This window comes from Neofelis nebulosa, chromosome 4 (genome assembly GCF_028018385.1).
Source record: "Neofelis nebulosa isolate mNeoNeb1 chromosome 4, mNeoNeb1.pri, whole genome shotgun sequence".
Classification (NCBI taxonomy): Eukaryota; Metazoa; Chordata; class Mammalia; order Carnivora; family Felidae; genus Neofelis; species Neofelis nebulosa.
The window spans coordinates 53,541,156-53,564,570 of NC_080785.1; positions in this window are offsets into that span (position 1 = coordinate 53,541,156).

Below are 23,415 nucleotides of genomic sequence, written 5' to 3' on the forward strand. Positions count from 1 at the left end.
GGGTATCTTTCATGCACCATGTTCTAGGCACTGTGCTTAGCACAGAGGGGACAAAGGTAAATATGACCAGCCCTGCCCCTAGGAAGCATACAGTCTGTTTATGGAGGCATATATAAATAGCTAATAGCAGGGCGCCTGGGTGGCTCAGTCGGTTAAGCGTCAGACTTTGGCTCAGGTCATGATCTCACGGTCTGTGGGTTCTAGCCCCACATCAGGCTCTGTGCTGACAGCGCGCAGCCTGGAATCTGTTTCAGATTCTGTGTCTCCCTCTCTCTCTGCTCCTTCCCCACTCATATTCTGTCTTTCTCTCTCTCTCTCTCAAAAATAAAATAAACATTAAAAAATATTTAATAAAAAAATAAATAGATAATAGCAATTAAAGTTGCAAACGTTTTAATAGAGCTATTTACAAAGTGTTATAGGAGCAGTGAAGCGGTCAGGACTGACTTCCTGTAGCTGAAGAATGAACAGGAGCTGGCCAAATGAAGAAGGCTATGGCAGGTAGATTAGAAAGAGCAAGCAGCATGAGCAGAAACAGAGAATCATCCAAAATCACAGAGCCCCACACATGCCCACAAACACATACCCCTGACTGGCAATTATGCCCACCATGCCTGATTGCATCAGGTAACACAAAAGTCCAGCCAAGACATCCAACTCATTCCTCATGCTCTGAACTCTCATGCCCTATACGGCTCTCAAAAGTCCCTTTTCTGACCCCATCTCCTAAAATCCTTCACTACACCTTCACTAACCCTTCACTTGTGTTCAGTCATCATCAAAATCCCTTCTTGGGACATTTCCTTCACTGCCTGCTTTACCAAAACTGACACTCCCCTGAACACCTGCTTCTTCTACAGCCCTCTCAAGGGGTGGCTGCTTTCCAACTACCCTATCCTCCACACCAGGCATGGAGACAGGGGAGAGTCCTCTTTGCTCCCATTGCTGCTTCAAGACCATTCCCCTGCTTCTTCCCCAAAACAAAACCAAGATCAAAAAAATCAGCTTTTGATCTTTCTATCTCATGTCAACAGACTATCACCTACCATCCCCTCCTTATTGCAATCAGCCATAACTTCTAGTTCATTCTCTCAGTGTTTTAAGATTTTAGTTCCCAGCTCACTGTCACTCCTTCCAACATAATGTTACTGCAATTCATTTTATTTTCACTATCTACATGGATGATGTTCTAACACCTAGTACTTAGCTACCCCATCTCCTCAATGATCTTCCTTGTTCTCCTCCACCTTAGTAACCCACCCCATTGCCTGGGCCTTGTCAATACAAATATCAATAACAGAAACCTCTCCACTGTCTCAGTCGCAACAATCCCACACTCTAACCATCACCTCCTACCTTCCCTGCTCATCAGCTAACACAACTCCAACAATATTTCACTTCCACTGGACTATGCATTGATCTGATTCTCTGCATCCTTGTGTCCTCCTCTCCCTCTTACCCAATACTATGGTCTGAATGCATTACCTCCCCCCGCCAAAAAAAATCATATGCTGAAATCTTAATGCCTGATGTGATGGTTATTAGGAGGTGGTACCTTTGGGAAGTGTTTAGGTCAGAAGAGTGGAGCTCTCATGAATGAGGTTGTGTTCTTATAAAAGAGAGCCCACAAACCCTCCCTTCCACCACATGAGGACACAAGTATACAATCCACTCTGATTTCAGACTTCAAGCCTCCAGAACTATGAGAAATAAATTTCTGTTTATTATAAGCCACCCATTCTCTGGTATTTTGTTATAGCTACTCAGACAGACCAAGAATGGACTAAGACACCCTGCTTAACTTAGTCCATCATTACACCACTTTCTCACATATACCTTCACCTTTCTGGAACTTACCCAGGAAATCTTCTCCCCTGTTTAAATCCAAATTTCCACCCCCTTTATGCCTGTATCCAAGCAAACCAAGCCTTCATAGAAAAAATTACATGATCATGCTGACTAGTTTATAAATTTGTGACTACAAACCTTAAGTAGATCTTCAGTATTGCCCAACAAGTCTATGACACTTACTGGATACATTCAATCTTTCAACCTCCTAAATGAATATTTTGTACCTTTTCTTCTCTTCTCAAACCTCCAGTAATTCTTCCCATCCTTACTCTCAGCTGATGATTTTGTTCCTATGTCACTAATTACAGCCAGCTACCTCTCTCATGCAGCTACTAATATCTGCATCACACAGTGCACCTTCTTTTTTGTTTCTAGATTAACTGCTCTTGCTCCTATCTAAGATCAATTCTTCCACTATCCCCTGGGTTCTGTTCACTCCTGCCAACTCAAGGACATTGTCAAAGCACCTATTACCCCTTATGCTGCATCACCAATTTTTCCCTCTCTACTGAATCATTCTAAAAGGACACTTACTGTAATTTCTTTCAGTCTTGACTCCATATCCCCTTCAATCCACCCTTCTGTTTCTTTGCTCCCCTTTTCAGAAGATCTCCAAGGTGTTATCTATATACATTGCCTCTAATTCCTATTCATCCATTACCCTTTCTGAGATAGAATCATATAACATAAAATTTACCATTTTAAAGTACAGTCCAGTGGTTCAAGGTTGTACAATCATCAAATTATCTAACTCCAAAACATTTTTACAATCCAAAAATAAAAAATCCATACTCATTAGCAGTCACTAATTTCCTCCATTTCACAGATTTGGGCAAATACTAAACTAAACTACTTTGTGTCTCTATGGATTCACATATTCTGGACATTTCATATAAATGGAATCATATCACATTATATGTGGCTTTTGTGTCTGGCTTCTTCCACTTACCATGTTTTTGAGGTTCACCCATGTTGTAGCATATGTCAGTATTTCTTTTTCCAGCCTCTTTTGTGAGACTGCTGTAATCAGGTTTTTCCTTCCACAGAAACTATAGTCAGCCCTCTTCTTGTTGCAAAATCTAGTGACTAAATCTCAGACAACACCTTACTTAATGTGTCAGCAGTATTTAACACAAGTGATTCTCCTCCTTGAAAAATTTTCTTTGCTTAGTTTCCAGGACCCCACATCCTCCAGTTTTCCTTCTACTTCACTGGTCATTCTTCCTGGGTGTCCTTTGCAGGTTTCTTCTTAACTTTCTGATTCTAAATGTTCAAGTGCCCATAAGCTCAAGTCCTTACATCTCTTCTCTTTTCTCTATCTACATTCATTCCCTTAGGGATCACGTCCAGTCTTGTGGCTTTAAATTACATTACATTGGGCCGCCTGAGTGGCTCAGTTGGTTAGGTGACCAACTCTTGATTTCCGCTCAGGTCATGATATCATGGTTTGTGAGACAGAGCCCTGCGTCAGGCTCTGCATCAGAGCCTGTTTGGGATTCTTTTACTGGTTCTCTCTCTCTGCCCCTCCCCCACTCGTGTGTGTGTGTGTGTGTGTGTGTGTGTGTGTGTGTGCGCGCGCGCGCTCTCTCTAAGTAAATAAACTTTAAATAAATTAATTAATTAATTAATAGATCAGACTCTACACATCTAAAACCCAACTCCTGAATTCACCAAACCCTGCTCTTCCTCAGTCTTTCCCATCCCAGTTAATCTAACTCCACCCTTTCTAGTGCTCAGGCCAAAATTCTTGGCTTCATCCTAGAGTCTTCTTTTTTTCATACATCCACATAAGAAAATTCTCTTGCCTATAACTCTAAGATATATCCACAACTAGAAATTTCTCACTACCTTCACCCCACTCATTCTAGACTAAAGCATTATCTTTGTTTATTGCAATGACCCTTTAAATGGCCCCTCAGTTTCAAACCCTTGTTCCCACCCCCCAGCACTAGTTTCAACACAGAACTCCAAACAATCCTTTTTAAATAAGTCAGACCATATCATATCATACCTCTGTTCAAAAATCATCCAATGACTTTGCATCTCAGAGTAGAACCAAAGTTCTTTACAATAACTGAAAAGGTTCTGTGCAAAATGACCCTCACTACATGTCTGACCACATCTACTCCTCTTAGCTACCTCTCTTCCTCCATTCCAGCCAAAGTGGCTATTCTTTGAATACTTCAGGCATGTTCCTGCCTTTGCTCAGGAACTTTGCACTTGATGTTCCCCTTGCCTGGATTTCTCTTACCCCAGATTACCTGTATGGTATACTCACCTTTTCAATTCATCACTCAAACAACTCATTCTCAGTTAGTTTTCTTTATTCTATCTTTTTCTCAGGCCTCCCTGCATCCTTTCCATACCACACTCAAAATCTTATATACAGTATTTCCTTGTTTTCATAATGTAACCTCTAGAACATTAGCTCTATACAGGCAGGAGTTTTTGTCTGGTTTGTTCACTAATTTATCTGAGTGCCTAGCTCCAAGCCTCACACATAGTAGGTACTTCATTAATATTTGTTGAATGAGTAAAGTAATGGGGTGCTCAACACCCATTACTGGAACTGGAAATGCTAAATTTATAGTCTCATGTTTTTCATTAGCTTATGAAGGCAGAGAAGGTGAGATTATAGAACTGGTTGAAGTTTTGCTGAACAAGCATGTTGGAAAAGGAGAGTATATGAGAGTTGTGGTTATTAGTGATAAAGTGGCTCATGGGATCACCATGGAAACCAGCCTTGGGAAGGGGAAAAAATGATTCTACAAAAAGAACAGATAGACCAGGTAAAATAAAGTATTTTAGAGTATGAAGAGCCCTATGAGGTTAAAAATTGAATTAAAGACTTAGAAAGATAAGGGGCTGTGGTCACAGAGTAGATTCAGAGTTCAAATATCAGAGCTATATCTATTATTGATTTTGACAAGGTCCAATGTGTCCCAATGTAAGTGACTGAGATGAAACAGAAACGTTCACTAGAAATGAGAAAGTGAGACTGTAGTGTGGGATGGAGCATTTCTATAGACACTGAAGTACCTTGAGTTACCAGAAGAAACTGGAATAAAGGAAAAAATTATCATACTAGCCGTATGACTTGGTTTTTAATTTAACATCTATGCCTCAGTTTCTTTGTCTAAAAACATAAGGGTAATATTAATACCTACCCCCAGAGAGTTATTATGAGGCTTAAATTAGTTAATATTTGTAAAGCCCTTAGAATATTGCCTGGCACATAAGTAGTGCTTTAATACTAATAATACACAACATTCCAAAGACTTCGTGAATTCAAAAGCATGAGCCAGTCAGGCAGCTCAAGACATGATGGCGATGTCAAGAGAAAGCAGGGACGTCAAAGGAGTAGGCAAGCAATGCCACAAAGACTGGCCAAGTAACATGAACAGCTGGACAAGCCTAGGGAGTCCTCACGAGTGTGCTGGGTGAGCAGTGGGGACTGTGGTGAGCTAAAAGGAGCCACTTCACCACACTCTGAGCCAGCCATTGCCCTGCAGCAATGTAAGCCTTGTGTTATAGAAATTCCTGGTTTTTACAAGAGAGGTCATAAATTTCCATTTTTACATTAAATCTCAGTTATGCAGGGGCACTTGGGTGGCTCAGTTGGTTAAGGGTCCCACTTCAGCTCGGGTCATGATCTCACAGTTCATGAGTTCGAGCCCCACATCGGGCTCTGTGCTGACAGCTCAGAGCCTGGAGCCTGCTTCAGATTCTGTGTCTGCCAGTCTCTCTGCCCCTCCTCTGCTTGCATTCTCTCTCTCTCTCTCCCTCTCAAAAATAAATAAACATTTTTTAAAAATCTCTCAGTTATGCAGATAAAGACACAACAACAACAAAAAAAGAATTACAGGCCAATATCTCTGATGACACAGATGCCAAAATCCTCAACAAAATACTAGTAAACCAATCCAACAATACATTTTAAAAAATAATTCACCACAATCAAGTGAGACTTATTCTCTGGATGCAAGAGTGGTTCAATATTCAGAGATCAATCAACACGACACATCATATCAGTAAGAGAAAGCACAAAAGTCGTATATTATGTCAACAGATGCAGAAAAAGCATTTGACAAAATGCAACATCCATTCATGATAAAAACCCTAAACAAAGTAGGTTTAGAAAGAACATACCTAAACATAATAAAGGCCACCTATGAAAAACCCACAGCTAATATCATCCTCAATAGGGAAAAAGAGAGCTTTTCCTCTCCAGTCAGGAAAAAGACAGGGATGTCCACTCTCACCACTTTCATTCAACATAGTACTGAAAGTTCTAGCCACAGTAATCATAAAACAAAAAGAAATAAAAGGCATCTGTTGCATTTCTGTATCCAATAGTGCAGCAATAGAAAGAGAAATCAAGAAACTGATCCCAATTACAGTTGCACCAAAAACCCTAAGATACCTAGGAATAAACCTAATCAAAGAGGTAAAAGATCTGTATGCTGAAACTATAGAAAGCTTATGAAAGAAATTGAAGAATACACAAAGAAATGTAAAAACATTCCATGCTCATGGATAGGACGAACAAATATTGTTAAAATGTCTATACTACCCAAAGCAATCTACACATTCAATGCAATAACTATCAAAATAACACCAGCAGTCCTCATAGAGCTAGAACAAACAATTCTAAATTTGTATGGAACCAGAAAAGACCCCAAATAGCCAAAGTAATGTTGAAAAAGAAAACCAAAGCTGGAGGCATCACAATTCCATACTTTAAGCTGTATAACAAAGCTGTAATCAAGACAGTAAGGTACTTGCACAAAAACAGACATATAGATCAATGGAACAGAATAGAGAACCCAGAAATGAAACCACAAATGTATGGCCAACTCATCTTTAACACAGCAGGAAAGATTATCCAATGGAAAAAAAGTCTCTTCAGCAAATGGTGCTGGGAAAACTGGACAGCGACATGCAGAAGAATGAACCTGGACCACTTTCTTACACCATACACACACACACACACACACACACAAATTCAGAATGGATGAAAGACCTAACTGTGAGACAGGAAACCATCAAAATCCTACAGGAGAAAACAGTAGGAGGTCTTTGACCTCAGCTGCAGCAATTTCTTACTAGACATGTCTCTGGAGGCAAGGGAAATAAAAGCTAAAATGAACTACTGGGATCTCATCAAGATTCTCAATGTAATGTTGAGATGTAATCAACAAAACTAAAAGGCAATGACAGAATAGGAGAAGATATTTTCAAATGACATATCAGATAAAAGGTTAGTGTCCAAAGTCTATAAAGAACTTATCAAAGTCAACACTCAAAAATCAAAGATTTTTTTTCCAAGATTCTTTTCCAAAGAAGACATGCTGACGGCCAACAGACACATGAAAACATGCTTAACATCACTTATCACAGGGAAATGTAAATCAGAACTACAATGAGGTATCACCTCATACCTGTCAGAATGGCTAAAATCAACAACACAAGAAACAACAGGTGTTGGTGAGGATGCAGAGAAAAGGGAACCCTCTTGGCACTCTTGGTGGGAATGCAAACTGGTACAGCCACTCTGGAAAACAGTACAGAGTTTCCTCAAGAAATTAAAAATATAGCTATCCTACAAGCCAGCAATTGCACTACTAGGTATTTACAAAAACAAAAAACAAAAAACCACAAAAATACTAATTCAAAAGGATACGTGTATCCTGATGTTTATAGCAGCATTATCTCCAATAGTTAAATTATGGACATCCCAAGTGTCCACCAACAGAATAATTTATAAAAAAGATGTAGGAGATACATACATATAGATAGATAGATAGATAGATAGATAGATTTAATTAATGCAAATTAAATATATAATATAATATATATAATTAATGCAAATTAAATATATAATATAATATCTATATACAAAAATAAACTCCAAATGGATTAAGAACCAAAATGAGACCTGAATAAAAATTCTAGAAGAGAACACAGATATATAGATATAGATAGATATAGATATAGATATCTATCTTATATATACTTATATATATGTCATAATATTTAGTATTATCCTAAGTGAAATAAGTCAGAGAAAGACAAATACCATATCATTTCACTCATATGTGGAATTTAAGAAACAAAGCAAATGAGCGAAGGGGGGAAAAAGAGAAAATGAGAGACAAATCAAGAAACAAATTGATGGTTACCAGAGGGAAAGGATGAGTTAAATAGACGACAGGGATTAAGAAGTACAGTTATCTTGATGACCCCTGGGTGAAGTATGGAATTGTTGAATCACTATATTTTACATCTGAAACTAATGCAATACTGTATGTTAACTATACTTGAATTAAAATTTTTTAAAAATTAGAAAAAATAAAATAAATACATCTCCTAGTTACAAAAAGTAGGATAACATTTATAAAATATTATAAGGTCCAAAATGTTAGCAAACCATCATTGACACAATGGCCACCAGTCTGAACTCCCTGTTTTACAAGAATGTAAAAAACAGGCATCCTCCCTGCCCCATGACCTGTGTCATATAGGAAAAGAAAGAATGTCTTTACAGGTGGAAGGTGGTTTCTGTGAAGATCAAAAAGAGGAGGAAACTTTCAGTGAAGACACTGAAGAGATAGAAAATCAAGGACGAGAGCACATGAGAGAGAAGGTAATCAAGGACTTACATTTTAGGCAGTGACTAGGCATGAAAAAGATGAGAGTGACAGAGAGATTAAGTGCCTTATATTCCAAATGGACCCATGGTATCAAATCCAGGCAGATGATAGGAGACCCAACCTCCAGATATACTAATTCCCAGGGGAGCTTGCTCCACATTACACCTTCCCTACCTAACATCTTTAATTCCCCCCAAAGGACTTCTTTCCATTTTCCAAATAGGCATCAATTTCTGTATCCCAAAAGTCATTTTCTGTATGATCTATTAACTTAACTTTAAGTGAGCACACATACTTCTTTTGGCTATTACTTCTTTCCCTCCCCACAAGCTCTTCTTTTCCTTCTCACCACTTGGGCCTTCTCTAATTTCAGCCCTCATCTTTCTCTCTTTCTTTTTCTCTTAGAAAATCAGTAATTCTCAGGCAGTAACTGCTGCTTTTTGCTAATACCTCCCAAATCTGCACCACACTGAACTCCAATTCCATATTTCCAACTGGCCCCTGCTAGAAGGGGAAATTTTCTACCCACTCATAAGCCTTCTTAAAAAGGAATAGTTGGGGCGCCTGGGTGGCGCAGTCGGTTAAGCGTCCGACTTCAGCCAGGTCACGATCTCGCGGTCCGTGAGTTCGAGCCCCGCGTCAGGCTCGAGCCCCGCGTCAGGCTCTGGGCTGATGGCTCGGAGCCTGGAGCCTGTTTCCGATTCTGTGTCTCCCTCTCTCTCTGCCCCTCCCCCGTTCATGCTCTGTCTCTCTCTGTCCCAAAAATAAATAAAAAACGTTGGAAAAAAAAAAAAAAAAAAAAAAAGGAATAGTAATTTACTTATTCATTAACATTTGTGCTCCAGCACCTAATCAACTGCATGTTAGGTGGGAGCTACTCAATAAAATGTTTTAAATAAATGAATGCCTGAAATGTATCTCCATATTCAATATGTCCAACCATTAATGATTTTTCTAAATATGTTTGTAAGCACACACAAGTAAGTATGCTTATGTCAAGTATGTTCATGTTCATATGTATGTATGAACCAAAATGTAAACAATTATCAATATGTGTTAACATCATGCTATTATTTATAACTTTCTACATTACTTGAGCATTTATAATTAGTATATATTGCTTTTAAAATGTAGTCAGGAGCTATTTTCATTTTTTAAAGGAAATAAGTATTACATTTATTATCTTCAAACCAAAATGATTTTCATTCTCCCCATATCTGGGTTTTAAACACTGGTATTCTCTTCAAAGCCTACTTTTCCTAGAATAACTGTATTCTATCAATTATGCAGTCTTGCAGGTTCTACCTTCACAATTTCCCTTAGACTTATTCCCCAAGTTCCCATTTGATCTGCCCCCATTTTTTGCCTAGAGTACCAAAACCTCACACTTGGCCTATCAGCCAGTTCAGACTATGTTCTGCTGGAGCACAGACAATACAAAATCCTAGTGGCATACAATGGAAGAGATTTATTTCTCCCTCATGTTACATGTCCCTTATAGGTTGGTTGAAAGTTCTGTTCCATGTCTCTTCACTCCAGGACCCAATTTGATGGAACAGCCAATATCTAGAACACTACAGTCACTGAGGCAGAGGGAAAGAAAGCTGGCTTACACTTGCTTTCACCTAGAGATAACATACAACTGCTCATAACACATTTACCAGAATTATTCACATGCCTCCCCAACTACAAGGGAGCCAGAAAGTGGAATCTTGCCATGTGCTGATGTGGGGGAAGGGGACTGAAAATTATTGGCAAACAAAATTAATACTACCACACTTGTAAAAACCACCAGACTGACTCTCCTGACTCAAAACTATCCTGTTTTACCTGGCCACCTGGGATTTAGAATCACAAAGATGAGACTCCAGTCTTAATCTCTCATTTGTTACTTGACTAATCAGTCATTTAATTTCCTCAGGTTTAATTTTTAACAATGCTTCTCCTTACCTACATTCCTGAGAACATATAAAATATTAGATGAGAATTCATATGCACATTTATAGCAATAAGTAGAATTAACTTAATGCAACATTAATTCAGTAGCCAGCTTATGAAGCTGGCAGACTGCATGATTTCACTTACTGTGATGCCTGAAGTGTACTTGTGTGGGAGATAGGAGAGGGAGTGTCTTCCTGATCCCCGATATGGAGGATTGCTCTTGGCTGCTATGCTTTATGCCTTTCTTGGAATGTTATCCCATCAATCAGCTTAGTGACCCCTGACTTTTTACTGTGAAACCCTCAGATCGCAGGGTCTAAACCCCTGCTGGGCTTGGGGAATCAAAGGGAGTTGTTTCTTTTTACTGCAATAACCATCTTTTCCCTTTCGTACTGCTTTCTTGCTCTCTTCTCTCTTATGACATTTACTTTGCTAGCTAGGGAAGTACTCTCTTCCCAAAGGCACCTCCCTCCCCGTGTTATAGAATATCCCCATATTATCTCCCACCACATCCATGACAATGCTGCCTAATGCTGACAATCCCCAAGTTATACCTACAAAATGCTGCTTATCCTTGCCTCTGAACTTTGTTCATGCTATTTTCCACTCCATAAATAGCATCCCACATCTTCCCTAATTTTTTAAGCTTTACTTGCTCTTTACTTTTCCCTGCTACCACCATCCATGCTTGGAATTCAATTCTTCTACATTTAATGCTCACATTTTGGCATTTATTGCTTCCCTCCAAATTGCTCCACATGAGTATATTTTGCACTCCAAAATTTTGCTAGCAATTTCTAACACATTTCATTCTTATGGGCTTCTTTGATCTCCCCATCCAGATGCAGAGACTGACTAAAGAGATTCAAGCCTAGGCTCAGAAGAGAAATGATTTCCTCCAGCCCCTGAGTACAAAAGCACAATTATTCAGGGACCAGCCTGTTCACCCCACAGGAGAGGGCACCTAAACATCATGTGTCATCTTGAAACTTAACCCAATAGCTACATTGGGTGAGTCACCTTCAAAACACAAAGGAAAGTTGAGTTGCTTGCTTCATAGGGTGCCAAGGCCTTTATGCTACCACCAGTAATTCTCAAAAGTCAGGATTGGAAGCAAGTATTCCCCAGTTTTCAAAGCTAGGCTCAGACCCCAGCTGTAGGGTCCAGACATGGCATGAGGATACAGTTTTCTGCCCTTGAAAGGGCAGTTTCAAGGCAGTTGTGTGTTTAAAAAAGCAAAAAGAAATATGCATCTTTGTTAAAACTTGTCCTAAAAAAACACAACACCCACAACTGGGGCACCATAGAGACAAACAGATAGATCATGCCTGGGGCTTGAGCCCCTAATGCAATCTGCCCAGCTGGAGGAGCCACAATGATTTGTTAAGACCTCTTAATCTGATGACTAAACAGCAACAAGATGGATGCCTGGAGTACAGTGATTGCTGCAGGGTTTGCAGACACCCAGGCTGAACAGATGGAGCATGGTAGATGTATGGTGGGGTCTCAGAGACATATAAGCATCGGGGCTCCCCACAAAAGAAATATTTTATGTCAACCACAGCAGTATCACATCTTCAGCAAGATAACAGTGTCTCTTTGAAACCTGTCCCACTCAAGCGAAGCAAAGAAACATACTATAGGTGATTGTCCATTATTTTGAGGGGGAACACATCTCAAATTTTAGAACTTTTATTTCTCTTTCCTACCTAATTTCCACTCACCACCTACATGGATCTCTTGTGTCAAACAAAAAAAGAGCAGTGCCAAAATCATCTGTGCCTGCTTAGGAGGTTGATGGGCTCATCAGAGGACTAGTCACACAGACACAATTTTCCAACAGCTGCCAACTTGTCTCAAGGGGAAAATAAAAAAACATTTACTACTTTGACACGAGTTCAGAGCAAACATGTTCCCTCCATGTTTTCTTTATGTTTAGCAGCATACTGGTAGTTTAATTTTTATCGAGTTATAACTGGTATAAGATAATTTATTTTCAAAATCTTTCAATATAGGGAAACTAAACAGACTGTCATCTTTTTTTCCTGTAGTATTTTTTTTTTTTTTTGGTGATTTTCCTTGAGTTTCCTTTTATCTTTTAATGCTTTGCCAAAAACAAACAACAACTACAAAACACAATCCCCTTTGTGGGCAGGCAACTGTTAAAGAGTATAAGAATTTCAACTGAAATGACACAAATCACTGCAAAAAAAGTTTTCTAAACTGTGGGTGGTGACTTTTGGATGCTGTGACTCACTAAAAAGGAATATTAAGTTAGAGAATTATGATGGAGAAAAAATTTAAAGGGAATAAATCTCCACTTTCAATTTTTATTTTCTAGTTAACTAATACAAGAGTTCCCTTAAAACAAAGGTTTCTTGGTGTGTGTGTGTGTGTGTGTGTGTGTGTGTGTGTGTGTGTGTTTAAAGAGTATAAAAGAGTTTTCATTCCATGAATCCATCTTTCAGGTTCTGGTCCCAGGTCTTTCCATCTCAATTTGTAAGCCATAAAGATCAAGTATATTTGGCAATAACAATATTTTATTTTATATATTGTGGAGAAAATTTCTAGGTAGTAATTGATTTTCTTACTCTGTGAGCCTTAAAAAATACATGCAACAGGCATAATCTCAGGAGGAGCCTCAAAGTTGAGGCACAATTTTATCTCACAGGCAAAGACTTGTTTTAGAAATGGCCCATATGGCTCCACTTTTGAGCTTTTAGTACTGACAGGCAGCTACAGAAGCCAGATGGGTGACCTACGTAGCATTCCAACATCATAAATCTTCTTAATTAAATTAAATTTTCAAAAAAGAAAAAAAAATCAAATGTAATGGGATACAATTATCTTAGGAATAAGACACGTGCAATGTGCCTTGCTGCTTATTGCATTTGGTCCTTTTATTGGTACATAGTTATTAACAGGATCGTGGGATACTTTAGATGAAATTATGCACTTGGATAATATTAGTGGAATATTAATGGTCTGTTGTGAATTATAACACAGATTTCCCTGTGTTGGGCAAACCTAAATGGGGATAAAACAAATGTAATCAAAATATCCCATCCTACACAAACAGAAAGGATATACAGTTAGGATTAAGTTTTGTGCATGTATCAGAAAATTCACATACCAGTGCTTAAAGAAGTAAAAGAAGTTCGCCAATAGGTGGCCCAGAGCTGGAAAGGAAGCCTCAGGTCATCGGGACACACCTCCTTCAACTCTCTGTGCCATTGCTCTTAGTGTATGGCTAACTGCACTTAGCGCATCCTCATGGATGGCTTATGGTTTAAGATGGCTATAGATACACTACTGTGTTCGAAGCCAGAAGAAAGAAGATGGTAGGCAGGGTGAAAATGGCACACTTCCCAGCTAGATCAGACCTCTTTACAAAGATTCCTCAGAAATTCCAACTGATGGCTTCTGTTTATATTTCATTGGTCATCCCTGGTGGCAAAGAAAACTGGGAAATATAGATGCTTTAGCTAAGTACATTGCTGCCTTCCCCCAAAACCTGGTAAGGAATAGAACTAAAAATCTATGCTATAGAAAATGCTGAATGAGAAAAATCTACAGCCAAGAATACTCTATCCAGAAAAACTATCAATCAGAATTGAAGGAGAGAAAATTTCCCAGACAAACAAAAACTAAAGGAGTTCATGACCACTAAAGCAGCCCTGCGAAAATTATTAAAAGTACAGTTTGGCTGGAAAGGAAAGACCAAAAATAACAGTGTGAAGGTAGGAAACACAAAAGCAATAAAAATGGATATTTTTATAGAAAAAGAACTGACAAAATAAAAGGATGTAAAATATAACAACCTATCCTTAAAAGATGGAGTGGAGAGGAGAAAAGAATGGGTTTAAACTTGAACAACCATCAACTTAATATAGACTGCTATATGCAGAAGAGGTTATACGCAAACCCAAATGTAACCATATATCAAAAACTACCAATAAACGTGCTAAGAATAAAGAGAAAGCAATCGAAATGTACCAATAAAAAAAACCCCAGCAAACCATGAAAGAGAAAAAGAGAAGAAAAGATCAGAGAAATTTTTCAGAAACAACCACAAAACAAGTAATGAAATGGCAATAAATACACATCTATCAATAATTACATGGAATGTAAATGGACTAAACACTCCAATCAAGAGACTTAGGTTGTCAGAATGGATAAACAAAAACAAAAACAAAAAAAAACAAGATCCATCTATAAACTGCCTACAGGAGACTTATTTTAGACCTAAAGACATCTGCAGATTGAAACTGAGGGGAAAGAGAAATATTTATCATGCAAATAGATGTCAAAAGAAAGCCAAACTAGCACTACTAATATCAGACAAAATAGACTTTAAAACAAAGACTGTGATAAGAGACAAAGAAGGGCACTATATAATAAAGGAGATAATCCAACAGGAAGTTATAACAATTGTAAATATTTATGCACCCAACATGAAAACACCCAAATACATAAAATAGCAAGTAACAAACATAAAGGAAATAATGGATAATAAGACAATAATAGGAAAGGACTTTAAGACCTCACTTACATCAATGGATACATCATCTATACAGAAAATCAACAAGAAAACAAAGGCTTTGAATGACACACTGGATCAGAAGGATTTAACAGATTTATGCAGAAAATTCCATCCTTTTCATGCAGAATACACATCCTTTTCAAAGGCACATGGAACACTCTCCAGAATAGAACACATATTAAGCCACAAAATAGGCCTCAACAAATACAAGAAGATTGAAACCATGCCATGGACCTCTTCTAACCACAATGCTATGAAACTAGAAGTCAACCACAAGAAAAAAATCTAGAAAGACCACAAATAACATAATACTAAAAATGAGGTTAAATAAAGTAATACTAAAAATGAGAAGATCAACTGAGAAATCAAAGAGGAAATTTAAAAAACATGGAAACAAATGAAATGAAAACACAACATTCTAAAACCTTTGGGATGCAGCAAAAGCAGTCCTAAGAGAGAAGTATATAGCAATACAGCTCTACCTCAAAAAGCAAGAAAAATAACAAATAAACAACCTAACCTTATACTTAAAGGAACTAGAAAAAGAACAACAAATGAAGCCTAAAGCCCGTAGGAGGAAGGAAATAAAAAGATTAGAACAGAAGTAAACAAGTAAAAAAAAAGGGGTCGGGGGGAGAGAAGCCAAGATGGAGGAACAGCATGGAAGCTTTTTGTGTGTCTCACGTCCATGAAATACAGCCAGACCAACACTAAACCATCCTACACACCTAGAAAACTGATTGGAAGATTAGAACAACAATCTGCACAACCTGAACCACAGAATTCAGCAGGTATGTGGCACAAAGAGCTGAACTTGGGGGGCAAGAAGCTGCAAAAGGTAGGGAACCCCTTGTGCGGGTGGAGAGAGGACAGAGACTGGGGAGAGGGGGGAGCATATGGGAAAAGCACCCCTCCCCAAAAGCAGCTGCAGAGAAAATGGAAAATTGGAAACAGCTGCAGGGACTAAACTAAAAAGGGAGAAAGGAGAAAGGAGAGGGTTTAAAATCCATTAAGACTGTAAACAAGGGGAGCGCAAACGCTGCAACTCTGCAGCTCGATATCTGGCAGTGCTCTGGTGGGAAAGATGAATCCCCAGAAACACAGTGGGGTCTGGGAGGTTCTTGGGCCACATGGGGATAAGTGGTTCCACTGCTGGAAGGACATTTGGTAGAGACTGTTGAAGCCACCTGGTCCCAGCAGACCCCGGAAGGCAGCCACATTCACTGGTGCTGAGGCAAGGTCATTGAGAGTGAAGCCTGGTGCCAGATGTGTGTTGGGATTTTCCATAATCCCTGAAATGCTGATGCTACACTGTCTCGCGAACTTTTTGGGGGGTGGGCTGGCACCTGGCCACAGTCTCCGGGCACCGGCAACAGCAGGGTCCAGCGGGCGTTCCTGGGTGCAGCCGACATTGGGCCATTGCTCATTCTGCCATTGCTCAGTGAGACCTTCCCCCAGAGGGGCAGAATGGGTCAAAGTCACAGTCCTTCGGAAGTAAGGAGCCAGGGAAAACAACCGCATCTGAGACAAAACTCGGGAGAGAGGTACTGCCTGGGGCCTGGTCACGGAGAGTGAAAAAGCTTGCTGATCCAGGAGAACAGACTGGGTAGCTGGGTGGCGCCATTTTCACTGCTCCCGTGCAGGCACATGGGCACCTACAAGCACTGCAACAATCCACTCCAGTAGGCTAGCATCGTCATCTAGTGGAGAGCAGAGCTGTAAACCAAGTCCCACCCAACTGGGCCAATTTCGCTCTTCAAGAACACAAACGTCACTGTGGGCTTAATTTATGGACTATAAAGAGCTATATGGACTGACCTCTAGGGGAAAATGAAGCAATTTCAGTCCTACTTCAATCTGTTAGAAGGTTCATCTATTCAATTTTTTTCTTTTTTTCTTTTTCCTTTTTCTCTTTTACAATTATTTTCTTTTTCTTGAGTACAGAAAGAGAAAAACTCATTTTTACTTTCAATTTTTTATTAAAAATATCTGTCTTTAATTTTTTTTACTATATTTTTTACTTTTGTGTAAATTTTTTCAAATTCAACTTTACTTCCATCATTTTATTTTTTAGTCTACTTCAGTGTACTCACCTTTTCAAATTTTCAAAAAATTTCCTTTTTTATTTCTTTCTTTTTCTTTTTTCTCTTTTCCATTTATTTTCTTTTTCTTGAATGCAGAAAGAGAAAAACTTCATTTTTAATTTCAATTTCTTTTAAAAATATTTTTATTTCATTTGTATTACTATATTTTTTGCATTTATGTAAATTTGTTCAAATCCTATCTTACTCCCATCATTTTATTTAAGTCTACTACAGTGTATTCACTTTTTCAAATTTTCAAACAATTTCTTCTTTTTCTTTTTCTTTTTTCTTTACCTTTTTTCTCTTTTTTGTTTCTTTTCTTTTTTCTTAAATACAGAAAATGAAAAAATTCATATTTCTATTTAATTTTTATTAAAAATATTTTTCTTTAATTTTTTTCTACTATATTCTCTACTTTTGTGTATATTTTTTCAAATTGTATTTTACCCACATCATCTCATTCTAGTCTACTTTAGTGTATTCATTTTTTTAAATTCTCAAACGATTTCCTTTTTTTTTCTCCCTCCCTTTTATTTCTTTAATCTGTCAAACCACTTTCAACACCCAGACCAAAACACACCTATGATCTAGCATCATCTATTCGACTTGTGTGTGTGTGTGTAATTTTTAATTTTAATACTTTTTTAATTTTAATTTTGTTTAATTTCAATTTTTCTACCTCATTAATTCATTTTCTCCCTTCAAAATGACAAAACGAAGGAATTCACCCCAAAAGAAAGAGCACGAAGAAACAACAGCCAGGGATTTAACCAACACAGATACAAGCAAGATGTCTGAACCAGAATTTAGAATCACAATAATAAGAATACTAGCTGGAGTCAAAAATAGATTAGAATCTCTTTTTGCAGAGATAAAAGAAGTAAAAAATAGCCAGAATGAAATTTAAAATGCTATAACCAAGCTGCAATCACAGATGGATACAGCAGTGGCAAGGATGGATGAGGCAGAGCAGAGAATCAGTGATAAAGAGGACTAACTTATAGAGAATAATGAAGCAGAAAAAAAGAGGGAGATTAAGGCAAAAGAGCACGATTTAAGAATTAGAGCAATCAGTGACTCATTAAAAAGGAACAACATCAGAATCATAGGGGTCCCCGAGAAGGAAGAGAGAGAAATAGGGATGGAAGGGTTATGTGAGCAAATCATAGTGGAAAACTTTCTTAACCTGGGGAAAGACACAGACATCAAAATCCAGGAAGAACAGAGGACTCCCATTAGATTCAACAAAAACTGACCATCAACAAGGCATATCATAGTCAAATTCACAAAATACTCAGGCAAGGAGAGAATCATGAAAGCAGCAAGGGAAAAAAAAGTCCTTAACCTACAAGGGAAGACAGATCAGGTTTGCAGCAGACCTATCCACAGAAACCTGGCAGGCCAGAAAGGAGTGGCAGGATATATTCAGTGTGCTGAATCAGAAAAATATGCAGCCAAGAATTCTTTATACAGCAAGGCTATCATTGAAAATAGAAGGAAAGATAAAAAGTTTCCCAGACAAACAAAAATTAAAGGAGTTTGTGTCCACTAATCTGGCCCTGCAAGAAATTTTAAGGGGGACTCTCTGAGGGGAGAAAGATGAAAAAATATATACATAAATAAATAAATACCAAAAGCAACAAAGATTAGAAAGGACCAGAGAACACCACCAGAAACTCCAACTCTACAAGCATCATAATGGCAATAAATTCATATCTTTCAGTACTCACTCTAAACGTCAATGGACTCAATGCCCCAATAAAAGACATAGGGTAACAGAATGGATAAGAAAACAAAATCCATCTATATGCTGTTTACAAGAGACCCACTTTAGACCTAAAGATGCCTACAGATTGAAAATAAAGGGATGGAGAACTATCTATCATGATAATGGTCAACAAAAGAAAGCCAGAGTAGCCACACTTATATCAGACAATCTAGACTTTAAAATAAAGACTGTATCAAGAAATGCAGAAGGGCATTATATCATAATCAAGGGGTCTATAGACCAAGAAGACCTAATAATTGTAAACATTTATGCGCCAAATGTGAGAGCATCCAAATATATAAATCAATTAATCACAAACATAAAGAAACTCATCGATAGTAATACCATAATAGTAGGAGACTTCAACACCCCACTCACAGCAATGGGCAGATCATCCAATCAAAAAATCAACAAGGAAACAATGGCTTTGAATGACACATTGGACCAGATGGACTTAATATATATATTTAGAATATTTCATCCTAAAGCAGAAGAATATACATTCTTCTCCAGTGCACATGGAACGTTCTCCAGAATAGACCATATACTGGGACACAAATCAGCCCTAAGTAAGTACAAAAAGATTGAGATCATACCGTGCATATTTTCAGACCACAATGCTATGAAACTCAAAATCAACCACAAGAAAAAATTTGGAAAGGTAACAAATACTTGGAGACTGAAGAACATCCTACTAAAGAATGAATGGGCTAGCCAAGCAGTTAAAGAGGAAATTAAAAAGTATATGGAAGTCAATGAAAATGATAAGACCACAATCCAAACCCTCTGGGATGCAGCAAAGGCAGCCATAAGAAGAAAGTATATAGCAATCCAGGCCTTCCTAAAGAAGGAAGAAAGATCTCAGATACACAACCTAACCTTACGCCTTAAGAAGCTGGAAAAAGAACAGCAAATAAAACCCAAAACCAGCAGAAGACAGGAAATAATAAAGATTAGAGCAGAAATTAATGCTATCAAAACCAAAAAAACAGTAGAACAGATCAATGAAACCAGAAGCTGGTCCTTTGAAAGAATTAACAAAATTGGTAAACCACTAGCCAGTTTGATCAAGAAGAAAAAGGAAAGGACCCAAATAATTCAAATCAAGAATATAAGAGGGGAGATCAAAACCAACACAACAGAAATAAAAACAATAATAAGAGAATATTATGAGCAATTATATGCCAATAAAATGGGCAATCTGGAAGAAATGGACAAATTCCTAGAAACATATACACTACCAAAACTGAAACAGGAAGAAATAGAAAATTTGAACAGACCCATAACCAGTAAGGAAATCGAATTAGTAATCAAAAATCTCCCAAAAAACAAGAATCCAGGGCCAGATGGCTTATCCAGGGGGAATTCTTTCAAACACGTAAGTAAGAGTTAACACCTATTCTCTTGAAACTGTTCCAAAAAATAGAAATGGAAGGAAAACTTCCAAACTCTTTCTATGAAGCCAGCATTACCTTGATTCCAAAACCAGACAGAGACCCCACTAAAAAGCAGAAGTATAGACCAATTTCCCTTATGAATATGGATGCAAAAATCTTCAAGAAGATGTTAGCCAACCGGATCCAACAATACATTAAAAAAATTATTCACCACGACCAAGTGGGGTTTATACATGGGTTGCAGGGCTGGTTCAATATCCGCAAAACAATTCACGTGATTCATCACATCAATGAAAGAAAGGACAAGAACCACGTGATCCTCTCAATAGATGCAGAGAAAGCATGTGACAAAATACAGCATCCTTTCTTGATAAAAACCCTCAAGAAAGTAGGGATAGAAGGATCATACCTCAAGATCATATAAGCCATATATGAACGACCCAACGCTAATATCATCCTCAAAGGGGAAAAACTGAGAGCTTTCCCCCTAAGGTCAGGAACAAGACAGGGATGTCCACTCTTGCCACTGTTATTCAACATAGTATTGGAAGCCTTAGCCCCTGCAATCAGACAACACAAAGAAATAAAAGGCAACCAAATCGGCCAGGAGGAGGTCAAACTTTCACTCTTCTCAGATGACATGGTACTCTATATGGAAAACCCAAAAGATTCCACCAAAAAACTGCTAGAACTGATTCATGAATTCAGCAAAGTTGCAGGATATAAAATCAATGCACAGAAATCGGTTGCATTCCTATACACCAACAATGAAGCGACAGAGAAATCAAGGAATCAATCCCATTTACAGTTGCACCAAAAACCATAAAATACCTAGGAATAAATCTAACCAAAGAGGTGAAAAATCAATACACTGAAAACTATAGATAGCTTATGAAAGAAATTGAAGAAGACACAAAGAAATGGAAAAAGATTCCATGCTCCTGGATAGGAAGAACAAATACTGTGAAAATGTCGACACTACCCAAAGCAATCTACATATTCAATGCAATCCCTATCAAAATAACACCAGCATTCTTCACGGAGCAAGAACAAACAATCCTAAAATGTGTATGGAACCAGAAAAGACCCCGAATAGCCAAAGCAATCTTGAAAAAGAAAACCAAAGCAGGAGGCATCACAATCCCGGACTTCAAGCTATACTACACAGCTGTAATTATCCAAACAGTATGGTACTGGCACAAGAACAGACACTCAGATCAATGGAACAGAATAGAGAACCCAGAAATGGACCCGCAGACATATGGCCAACTCATCTTTGACAAAGCAGGAAAGAATATCCAATGGAATAAAGACAGTCTCTTCAGCAAGTGGTGCTGGGAAAATTGGACAGCAACATGCAGAAGAATGAACATGGACCCATTTCTTTTTTTTTTTAATTTTTTTTTTTAACGTTTATTTATTTTCGAGACAGAGCATGAACGGGGGAGGGGCAGAGAGAGAGGGAGACACAGAATCGGAAGCAGGCTCCAGGCTCTGAGCCATCAGCCCAGAGCCCGACGCGGGGCTCGAACTCACGGACCGTGAGATCGTGACCTGAGTTGAAGCCGGACGCTTAACCGACTGAGCCACCCAGGCGCCCCCATGGACCCGTTTCTTACCCCATACACAAAAATAAACTCAAAATGGATGAAAGACCTCAATGTAAGACAGGAAGCCATCAAAATCCTCGAGGAGAAAGCAGGCAAAAACCTCTTTGATCTTGGCCACAGCAACTTCTTACTCAACATGTCTCCAGAGGCAGGGGAAACAAAAGCAAAAATGAACTACTGGGACCGCATCAAAATAAAAAGCTTCTGCACAACGAAGGAAACAATCAGCAAAACTGAAAGGCAACCGACAGAATGGGAGAAGATATTTGCAAATGACATATCAGATAAAGGGTTAATATCCAAAATCCACAAAGAACTTATCAAACTCAACACCCAAAAAACAAATAATAGTGAAGAAATGGGCAAAAGACATGAATAGACACTTCTCCAAAGAAGACATCCAGATGGCCAACCAACACATGAAAAAATGCTCAACATCACTCCTCATCAGGGAAATCAAAACCACAATGAGATACTACCTCACACAAGTCAGAATGGCTAACATTAACAACTCAGGCAACAACAGATGTTGGCGAGGATGTGGAGAAAGAGGATCTCTTTTGCATTGTTGGTGGGAATGCAAGCTGGTGAAGCCATTCTGGAAAACATATGGAGGTTCCTCAAAAAACTAAAAATAGAACTACCCTATGACCCAGCAATTGCACTACTAGGCATTTATCCATGGGATACAGGTGCGCTGTTTCGAAGGGACACATGCACTTCCATGTTTATAGCAGCACTATCAACAATAACCAAAGCATGGAAAGAGGCAAATGTCCATCGATGGATGAATGGATAAAGAAGAGGTGGTATATATATACAATGGAGTATTACTCGGCAATCAAAAAGAATGAAATCTTACCATTTGCAACTAGGTGGATGGAACTGGAGGGTATTATGTTAAGTGAAATGAGTCAGTCAGAGAAAGACAAAAATCATATGACTTCACTCATATGAGGACTTTAAGAGACAAAACAGATGAACATAAGGGAAGGGAAACAAAAATAATATAAAAACAGGGAAGGGGACAAAGCAGAAGAGACTCAAAAATATGGAGAACAAACTGAGGGTGGCTGGAGGGGTTGTGGGAGGGGGGATGGGCTAAATGGGTAAGGGGCATTAAGGAATCTACTCCTGAAATCATTGCTTCATTATACGCTAACTAATTTGGATGTAAAACTTTAAAAATAAAAAATAAAGGTTAAAAAAAAAACAGGATAGGATAAGGGAGCCATCTGAATAAGAGACTAAGGAAACATGACCACCAAATGCAATGGGGACTTTAACTGAATACTCAGGTTTTAAAAAATAAAAACCAAGTACAAATGTCATTTTGGGGTTTGTTTTGAGAAATGTGAATATAACTATATATTAGATGATTCTATTGATTATCTTATTGACTACATTAAAATTTCAGATGTCATTTAAAAAAAAGCAACAGAAGCAATCAATGAAACCAAGAGCTGGTTCTTTGAAAAAAATCAATAAAATGATAAACTTCAAGGAAAAAAAGAGAGAAAATACCCAAATAAATAAAATCATAAGTGAGAGAGGAGAAATAACAACCA